General features: G+C 47.0%; 1 pseudogene; it reads left to right on the top strand.

Moving 5' to 3' along the window:
* Nucleotides 1-1,308: 1,308 nt before the first annotated feature.
* Nucleotides 1,309-1,425, top strand: LOC126299924 (5S ribosomal RNA; annotated as a pseudogene).
* The last annotated feature ends 5,415 nt before the right edge of the window (nt 1,426-6,840 follow it).

Genomic DNA, 6,840 nt, shown 5'->3' with positions numbered 1-6,840 from the left:
ATCTAAAGTATGATTCAATGTAGTGACACTTACATTAAATCCACATGGCAGAAAGTTGTATTCATAGCTCTTGCTGTTGACTAGAAAGACCGTATTTATTCTGGACTCTTCCATCAATGGACTCTACCGGTATGAGGTGGCTATATCCAGAGTGCTAAAATACTTCGCTTCCTCAGATCACGCCAGATGGTCCTCCATGGCTTCTGGGCGATGTCTTTCTGTAATTAACAACTGGTTAAGTCAGCAGACATCCCACACTACACAGATACCTCCCACTTGTTTATTCACGGCAAGGACAGAATTACTGTAAGTAGTGTCTGATCTTCTAATTACTTCCTACTGAATCATTCACTCTATTTCCTCTGCAACCAGCCATAGACGATGTGCAGCCACTCTCTACATGTGGGCCAAATATTCATCACCATCCTGCAGCTGTGGTGCAGAATGACAGACAGTTGCTCATGTTGTATCGACATGTCCTGCATGTGCCTAGAAGGGCTCTTTCGAAGATTTCCTCACAGCGACGAGTGATGTTATAAAATACATAAAAGACCTTGATACCCATCTAAAGCTGTTGTTATTTGTGTTATTTTACGCTGGAGAGCTGTTCTTAGATGTTGATGGGTAGTAATTTGTAATCTTTATATATGTATTGCCATACAATAAATAATAAATCCTCTGCAACCACCTGGTGCTTCACTAATGTTATCTTATATGAAGGTGTGTTCAACAGCTATCCCTCTTTCACCTTCAGATGTGTTCAGTCTCCTTGGTTGAAATTGGAAAACAGTGGCATATTGCCGAAATTCATTAAATGACGTTATTTATTGCTCCGGTGTTAACAAAGATCCTTCCTGGAAGTTGTCTGCTAATTACTTCTCTGGCAGGCAAATGATGGAGGACATCCTAGTGAGCTGTCACGACTAGGTGCCGGCACAGAGGCGGACCCCTGCACCTCGGCCTCTTTCGTGGAGCCAAAATTAGTTTTTACTGAATGTGGGTGCTCACCTCCCACGAGAACTGCAACCAGGTCGCAAAATGGCAAACACACTTTGTTGTTGTTTACTGTGATGTCCACTTATTTTCTCGCTATTAATTAGCTTCTGTTTGACTCAGCCAGTTAGCTCCAAGAATAGCAGTAGCTCTCAATGTGGTCACTATCAGAACCGAATGGAACATTTTAGTGCTGTGGGTGGAAAGCTCTACCAGCACCTGTTTGGTTACTGGCTTTGACTTGGCCCCTGTGTCACCTCTGATTCCTACTGTAATTTCTAGGAGTATTTTTAATCTGCCTCTATGTATAAGTTGGGCAACGGCCTTACCGCAGTGGATACACCGGTTCCCGTGAAATCACCGAAGTTAAGCGCTGTCGGGCGTGGCTGGCACTTGGATGGGTGACCATCCAGCCGCCATGCGCTGTTGCCATTTTTCGGGGTGCACTCAGCCTCGTGGTGCCAACTGACGAGTTACTCGACCGAATAGTGGCGGCTCCGGCCAAAGAAAACCATCACAACGACCGGGAGAGCGGTGTGCTGACCACACGCCCCTCCTATCCGCATCCTCAACTGAGGATGACACGGTAGTCGGATGGTCCCGATGGGCCACTTGTGGCCTGAAGACGGAGTGCTGTGCTATGTTTAAGTTGTTGAAGGAAGTTTCGGAAATTACTAAGATAACTGCGCCAGTGTCCAGAAGTCTTGGATACGAGTTTTCGCAGCTTACCTCAGTCACGGTTGTGGTGCCCGCCGTGGAATGTTTTCCCTCACGGTTTGGAGCGAAGTGAGTTACCGGTAATAAGACTTCATCTTTTTCCCCCTCATGTACCACACCTCAGCTGACACGACATTTCTGTCACCGATCTTCAGGTGAAAACGGTTTCCTGTACCCTTCCCGCTCTAATTATCGTGGTTAGGTCGTCCGGCGAGCTCCATTATTGCCTCTTGAATCTTGACCGCTACTATTGCTCCGCTTATGTTCTGTGTTGACGGCACGACTTATGTCTCTCCCTTCCTGAAAGCTGTCCAGCGTGGCCAACACTTCTAGCGATTGCTGCAGGCTTACTACCAGTATAGTTAGCAGTTGCCTTCTGGTCCACTTGGGCATACGCTGGTAGATGATAGGTATGACTTCCTGTATGAGTTACTTTGCGTCCACCGATGGGCAGAAGTGGCACACGGAGCATAACTTACATAAGAAAAATTCCCTCAAAGTCGCTCCACTAGGACTGTACATGGACCCGATCATCAGGAAGCGCCATACCCTATGTTGTGTAGTCCGATTCTGATATTGTCTAAAAAATTCGCAAAGTAATTGCTCGAAATCCAACAATTGCACCCTGTGAGCTGCCACCACAGGCTCACTTCGGAGGTTAATTGGTGTCCGAACATACTCATTAACTGTTTGTGAGTAAGTGGATCGTCTCTGCCCAGTCTCTAAAGTTTTGTCGGAAATCCACAGGGTATACTTGGGAGTTCATTCAGCTGAATTTTTTCCAAGTATGTGGGGTAATCTGGGGAGGGGGGTGCCAGGAGGGCCATGCGCAAACAATAGAACACGGTAAGGCTCCGCTTCCAGAAGTTTGCGGGTTCTAACCCGCAAACAGAGCTGGGGCTATCTCTGTCTGCGTGAAGTTAACAGCGCCGGTAATTTCCACGCTCTGTGCGGACTCTATAGGACGGACCTCGCCCAGAAGTCACGAGACAACACGTGGCACAGGCAGGCCTGCAACGGCCAGAGGCGGGAAAGTAGGGGATCACCCCGCTGAATGTAGCCCCCTCCCTGCGCTCGCCACTAGTCAGTTGTCCCGCATGTGTACTGAGCAACGCCGGAACGGTGGAATGCTTCGCTGACGTAACCACACCGGGCCCTGATGCCCGCTGGTCCGACGTGGCACACAACAGTTAGCTGAACCTCTATAGATACTTTTAAGACCTTGTACTACGCTGCAACTCTGTCCGCTATAATGGAACTAATTTCTTGAACTTTATCGTCTGCTGAGTGAACCCGTGTTACCATTGCAACCAGTATTTCAGTTTGCCCCGAAATAACCGTTTGAATCACTGTCACTTGTTCGTTCATCATTTCTGAAGTGACCGGCTGACTGTCCAGTTGCTGGGCGATTGTAATAACTTGTTCAGCTACTCCGGTGAATTTACTTTCGGTTCACACAACTGTGAGTCGATTTTAGAAACAGCCTCCTTGTTTTATCGAAGAGCACTGTGCAGCCTCTCACCCTGTACTATTATCCCTTAGGCCGGAGTCTCAAGCGGTACTGTGACTTCGTCATGGCGCACTTTTAAAGATGTCGCGAATGAATTATCAACCTCTTCTAAACTTGCCGTGTGCTTGTGAATTTAGGTCTGCTTTCAATCTGGAAATAAGACTCTCGTTTTGTGGTCTTAGTTCCTCCCTTTGAGCAGTTAGTTTAGTATCCAAACGCGCTTCTAATTGCCCTTCCTGGGTGTCACATTTTGCCATTAGCTCGTAGAACATACCCATTATCTTTTTCGGGACAACAGCTGTTTGTAGCACGGTACTTGCAATGTTCTTTCGTTTAGCTCCTGGAATCGTAAAGCGCGTTGTGTCGATACGGTCGCAGGTTCGAATCCTGCCTCGGGCAAGGATGTGTGTGATGTCCGTAGGTTAGTTAGATTTAATTAGTTCTAAGTTCTAGGCGACTGATGACCTCAGAAGTTAAGTCGCATAGTGCTCAGAGGCATTTGAACCATTTTAGGACAACTGAGGATAAACGCATATAATTTGCGAACAAACAATTCACTTTTTTGGAAAGCATTGCTGTCAGTGAAGATACACCATACGCCCACAGTACAACGAGGTGTAGGAAATTTGGAAATTTGTGGTAAGTTCCTATAGGACCAAACTGCTGAGTCCATCGGTCACTAGGCTTACACACTATTTAATCCAACTTGAACTAACTTACGCTAAGGACAACAGACACAACCATGCCCGAGGGAGGACTCAAACCTCCGACGGGGGAGGGGGGGGGGGGGAAGCCGCGCGAACCGTGGCAATGCGGCTACCCCGCGCGGCAACGGGGTGTAGTGCGATGGGTTATACGGAGAGAGATAAAGGGTGTACAACATGCAGGTCACACCAGCTTAAGAGTGTGATGTTTGTGTGTGTAAACTAACGTTGGCGTCTGAAGCAGACTTACTTCATCTGTAAGATGATGAAAATGCAAAAGTTTAAACAATAAGGAAAACATAACAATATTCTGTTTCTAATCGATGTGGCGAAGTTTTGCGATTTTGATTTGATTTCCATATGAGAGGGCTGTCGAGTCGTTATACAAATAAGTTCAGAAATTCTTTCGCGTTAGACTCGAAGCTGCGATCTGGGAACATCAACTCGTAAAATTCGGCAGTCTACACTCTAACAACTGCGGTACAGAACAATTGAGGAGTAGTTGGGAAAACTGACAGTTTTCACTGGGAGTTTAATTTCGTTGGATGACGCTATCCTTCTTTGTGACAGTAGCATAAAATGACGTAATTATTCATTTAGGACAATTTACAGAAAATTTGCTCATGGCGATCAAGGAGTGGCACGGTCCCCAGGCGAACCCGCAAACGGTTCCTGCCAGTCAACTGAGCCGCACCACGTTCGGGTTCCCCCTGCTTCCTGGATCCGTCCTCTCATGACCAAGCTTTGAGTTGCACCCATCAACAACAAATTACGCCTCTTTCTCGGCGACTCGAGTCAAGAAATTCGGTCACCACCTGCAGTACTCAAAATCGAAAGCAGATATTGCTCCCGTCACTCCTGCGCTAGGCGAATAGTGGCTAACAGAAAGAATACTGGTGCAGTAACGGCTACAAGTGTTACAAACTTGTGAGCGTAACAACTTCCCGAATTCTAAATTTCACTGAAAATTCACGTGTCACATCATGGTCGTCATGTCGGTGACTGCTGGAGGAGGTTTACGAAGCTGAATGAAGAATGACTGAATAATTAATTTGGCTACCCGTTTTTGTTGTTCCCCTAAGAACGACATTAAATTTCACCTGTGGTTCTTCTGCTATCCCGACCACGGCCGGCATCAGGCTCCATCACGTCTAGCCGCGTTTCAGTGGTTAACTGATAAAGAATGAGACAACAGGGTGAAGCCACAGACCAAAATAACAAACAGACATGTTTGGTATGATGTTACATATATTGTTTCAAGGCAACATGTTAAATAAGAGATAGCCTGTTACATGTGAACAGCGGTTGCTGCTCGCCAACAAAGTTATGAAACTGGCGAAAACTCGTATTGTTGCAAGTAAAGACAAAATAATGATCAAATACTTCAAACTACCGACAAAATATTGAATGGTCCAACACTCGAATTAAGATATAGACTATGTGATCAAAAGTATCCGGACACGCCCAAAAACATACGTCCTTCATATTAGGTGTATTGTGATGCCACCTACTACCAGGTACTCCATATCAGCGACCTCAGTAGTCCTTAGACATCGTGAAAGAGCAGAATGGGGGGCTCTGCGGAAGTCACGGGCTTCGAACGTGGTCAGGTGATTGGGTGTCACTTGTGTCATACGTCTGTACGCGAGATTTTCACACTCCTAAACATCCCTCGGTCCACTGTTTCCGATGTGATAGTGAACTGGAAACGTGAAGGGACACGTACAGCACAAAAGCGTAAATGTCGACCTCGTCTGTTGAGTGACAGAGACCGCCGACAGTTGAAGAGGGTCGTAATGTGTAATAGGCAGACGTCTATCCAGACCATCGCACAGGAATTCCAAACTGCATCAGGATCCACTCAAGTACTATGACAGCTAGGTGGGAGATGAGAAAACTTGGATTTCGTGATCGAGAGGCTGCTCATAAGCCACACATCACGCCGGTAAATGTCAAACGACGCCTCGCTAGATGTAAGGAGCGTAAACATGTGACGATTGAACAGTGGAAAAACGTTGTGTGGAGTGACGAATCACAGTACATAATATGACGATCCGAAGGCAGAGTGGGGGTATGCCAGGTGAACTTCATCTGCCAGCGTGTGTGGTGCCAACAGTAAAATTTGGAGGCAGTGGTGTTATGGTGCAGTCGTGTTTTTTCATGGAGGTTGCTTGCACTTCTTGTTGTTTGGCGTGGCACTATCACAGCACAGGCCTACACTGATGCTTTAAGCACCTTCTTGCTTCCCACTGTTGAAGGGCAGTTCGAGAGTGGCGATTGCATCATTCAACACGATTGAGCACCTGTCCACAATGCATGGCCTGTGGCGGAGTGGTTACAGGACAATTACATCCACGCAATGGACTGGCTTGCACAGAGTCCTGACCTGAATCCTATAGATCACCTCTGGGATATTTTGGAACGCCGACTTCGCGCCAGGCCTCACGACCGACACGATGTCTCTCCTTAGTGCAGCACTCTGTGAAGAATGGGCTGCCATTCTCCAGCACCTGACAGAACATATGCCTGCGAGTGTGGAAGCTGTCATCAAGATTAAGGGCGGGTCAACACCGTATTGAATTCCAGCATTACCGATGGAGGGCGCCACGGACTTGTAAGTCATTTTCAGCCAGATGTCCGGATACTTTTGATCACATAATGTAGTGCGCCGAGAGGTAGATGAAATGCTAATAGCCATTTGAATTGCCGAGACCAGCCCAAGCTGTGTCCCAAGACCCGTCAACTTACCACGTCGCATCTCGCGCATTCGTTCCGGCCAATTAAGGCAGTGTCGGCGCCCTAACAGTTGGAACACTTGGAGTAGTGGCTCTTCCGTAACAGCGCCAAAGCTGGCAAAGAAGAACTGAAATTCTAACCAACGGCTACTTTAGCCTTCTGGTAATAAGCTATATTGTA

This window comes from Schistocerca gregaria, chromosome X (genome assembly GCF_023897955.1).
Source record: "Schistocerca gregaria isolate iqSchGreg1 chromosome X, iqSchGreg1.2, whole genome shotgun sequence".
Taxonomy (NCBI): Eukaryota; Metazoa; Arthropoda; class Insecta; order Orthoptera; family Acrididae; genus Schistocerca; species Schistocerca gregaria.
The sequence above is the reverse complement of the archived record's forward strand: the minus strand, read 5'-3'. Positions and strand labels throughout refer to the sequence as shown.